This window comes from Dunckerocampus dactyliophorus, chromosome 17 (assembly GCF_027744805.1).
Source record: "Dunckerocampus dactyliophorus isolate RoL2022-P2 chromosome 17, RoL_Ddac_1.1, whole genome shotgun sequence".
NCBI classification, from domain to species: Eukaryota; Metazoa; Chordata; class Actinopteri; order Syngnathiformes; family Syngnathidae; genus Dunckerocampus; species Dunckerocampus dactyliophorus.
The window spans coordinates 23,962,639-23,966,018 of NC_072835.1; the positions used below are offsets into that span (position 1 = coordinate 23,962,639).

The following is a 3,380-nucleotide window of genomic DNA, read 5'->3' on the forward strand; positions in this document are numbered from 1 at the left end:
CTCCAGTGTTTTGTAATTCAGTCTATTTCGTTTCTTTGACGCAATTTCTCCTGCTTTGGAGAATATGCGTTCGCAAGGCACAGAAGATGCTGGTGTACATAGAAACTGCCGCACAAATGCGACATTTTACCTGCAAAAAAATATGAATAATAAACTAAGAGTTATTTTGAAAATGATTTCACTAGAACAGAATATTCAGAAAATATGACAAGTGGGTAAAATGAGGAGATCGATATAAATACCTTATTTTCCGGCAGAAGGTCAAAATGATCCCACGCGGCAGAAAATGTCCGTTTTCCATGGAGGTCCTCCATCTTTTATTCGCCAAGCAATGAACGCGTCAATAACTCGATGGTAAGCTTTGCGCTTCCATCCTATTGACAGATGCGCTTCCTTAAAACACAGTTTGGCGCGCGAAGTTTGTAGCAGTAGAAGTTTGTTATGTAGCCATCTTCGATTTGTTTTGTTGACTGCCGGGAGATCCCAAGACAGGGAAAGATCTGAAACTGTGTGCTTCTGTTCTGGCGTAAGTTCTTCATGTTCAAGCTAAAATAAAAGACCATACAAGTTATTACATTTGCCCAAACAATTTTGCAAGGCAAAGTTTGATACATACCAGTTTTATGATACTCCTGATGTGCAGATCAGGACAGTCTTCTGTAACAACAGTTGCTGTTTCAGGGTCCCCATTGAACAGTACATGAACTACAGCAGGACTTAATCCTGTGACACGGGGGCCATCATGCAGGAAACTGTGGGCCAATATCCTTCCGGCAACCCGGAAGAGGTCGCTTTCAATAAGCACCTCTGATGCTGCTGGAACAAGATGGTCAGGTTCACCCTCAAAAAGCAGTGTTCGGCCCATTCCTCCTGTAAAGTACCAAGAGAGCAGGGGATAAAGTCACAACAATTAACAACTGATATACATTTCAAAATTGCATCAGCTTAACATTCAAAATAGTAAGAGACTTACCAAGATCTAGACTGAATCCAAACTGCAGTTTGGATGTTATTGTTGTCATAAAGTACCGCATCACTCCCTCTCCGACAGCATCACCTGAAACAAAAAACTGATAACACAGTGGAAACACAGTGGCTGACTAATGCAGTTAACTGGATAGGGTAACATAACTTTGGGTGTAATTCTAGAATAGCATCCTTAATATTTACTTTTCCAGATAACAGGAGAATATTGTGCTTTTCATAAGTGGTCATCAAATTATATATTTTTTTTTTTTTGGATCCCATTCTCCCATGTAACAATTCCATATAAGATACTTGAGTTGTATAAACTTTACTGATAGATTTATATTACCTACCAAGAAGAGTACAGTGAAGTGGACATGCCCATTCTTGCGGCTGTTTATAGAATGAGAAGTTCCCGTTCCCTGTCCTCTTCAGAGTCCCTTACGTCCATTTTCATTCTCAATGGTTTTCCAGATGCATGTTCCCACAGCAGATTCTCTTTGAAAACTTTGGCAGCTTGAGCTGGTTCTTTTATAAGCTTCCATTCTAGACAACAATAATAAAGTTATCTATTCCAGAGACACATGTTGTGAGTTGGCATGTCACCTGCAGATACAGATATCCTCTCAGTCTACAGAAAAGGAGGAAAGTTCTGACAAACATCAGACCAAACATCTTCAGAATCTGTTACAAAGCTGAGCTGACATAAAAACAGCAAAACAAGAAAAACTAGAAGAAAAACTAAACATTTTAACAAAATATATAACCCAGTTGAGTGTTAGTGTGTAATTGTATTCTCTTATCTAATTATATCTTGCAGGTGTCATTTTTCTATTGACTGAGTTTAAGTTACACACAATCTTACAGCAACCCTATTGTGATGCCACAAACCATTGTCTGTTTCTTTGTGATCCAAGTCCTCGTCAATCACTGTTGGTACAAGTGCACTCTCAGCTGATGTTCCAGGCCTCACTGGAACACTGTCACTGACTGGGGCTGTCTCTCTATCATTTTCTTCACTTCGGCCTCCCTCTTGTTCTCTTTCTGATTCCTGCATCGGTGTCCTTGAAGTTAACAAAATTTAAATTAAGATCATATTTTATTATTTGTGTGCAAAACACTCGAAGAGAGACATTTTCCAAAATAAAAATTCATATGCTACCCTTGCATTTCTTTAAGAATTACATACCCATTGCAGCTCAATCTGTGCAGCTTCATCTCTGAAAAGAGAACTTCCTCTTGACAGGTGATGCAGGGGATGACTGGACCAGATGCAGTTTGTGAGCTCTCCTAACAACAAATTGTGTTTAACTAATGATTAAAAGTCACCAGTGAGCTTTGTTTTGATTATGTATAAAACTGTCTGTAAATCGATGTACACAATCTATGGGTAGATCCTGTTGAAGTGGACGTATGTAGATTGTAGCCTGTCCAATCATCGTCGATGGATCTTTCAGATAGGCAATGGTGCATCCAGTGCTGGGACACGGAAGCAACACAAGATTTCGACTACGAGTAGATCCTGCAATTTTTAGAAATTCTAAGCCTTCCCCTTCTTTGAGCTTCGGAAACACTTCCAGTTTATTTGTTATAACCATGGGATCGTTGTCACTCCCTGTAAAAAAAAAAAAAGAAAAAAAAAAGACATAACTCATATTGACTCACCTCAAGCCCGTGACAACTATTATTCACACTATGAAAATCAACCAAGTTTGAGTCGAATATGAACATATGGAAATACTTATGACTAAAAAGACATGCCAAATTGAACTGCAAATAATTTTAACGAGCCACAGACAGTACAAACTAATTTTTGTACACAGTAATGAGCCTACCGCAAATACACTTTCGATCCAACTCCAAATTGTTCTAAATTAACCTCCACCTGTGTCCTGAGTCATTGATTAGTAGCACACCTGGCTAACATTCAATTATTTAGCTTACCTTGGACAGGTGTAACGTTACGTGATGGAGCAGCAGGTATTTGCTGTGACTGAGCCGCCGGAGCCGGAGGAGTTCTGCTCAGAGCTTCTTCAATCAAATTCGCTGCTTCTCTCAGCAGCCCTGGGCAGGTTGTTGACATTTTGTCCTGCGCCTCACGCGATGTATCATCATTGGGGCTAGACGACCGAGTTGTCAATAAAGTTTTGTTTGATAGAGTATCCAAACCAACGTAGAGGTGAATAGCGCCACCCAGTGTATTAGAATGTGTTCACAAGCTCTGCATCAATCCATTATCTGGAATCGATTTGCCTTGACTTGATGTGCAGGGTAACCAATCAGGTGTTAGGATCTGCCCACCGACTTTGATGGGCGAGGTTGACAGATAAAATAAATTCATGAGCCACTGCACCGGATTAAAAGTGCCAAAATTAAATAAATAAATACATCATTAAATAATTAATTAAATATGT

At 39.5% G+C, this 3,380-nt stretch overlaps 1 long non-coding RNA gene across 1 annotated transcript; it reads right to left on the reverse strand.

Annotated features, from left to right (window-relative positions):
* LOC129170180 (uncharacterized) lies at positions 1–3,082 on the reverse strand. Its single transcript, XR_008566542.1, has 9 exons — positions 2,911–3,082; positions 2,346–2,581; positions 2,156–2,256; positions 1,858–2,030; positions 1,320–1,512; positions 974–1,057; positions 617–870; positions 243–546; positions 1–130 (listed from the first exon to the last, which is right to left on the reverse strand). It is a non-coding gene; the product is annotated as an uncharacterized LOC129170180 (long non-coding RNA).
* Between the last annotated feature and the right edge of the window lie 298 nt (positions 3,083–3,380).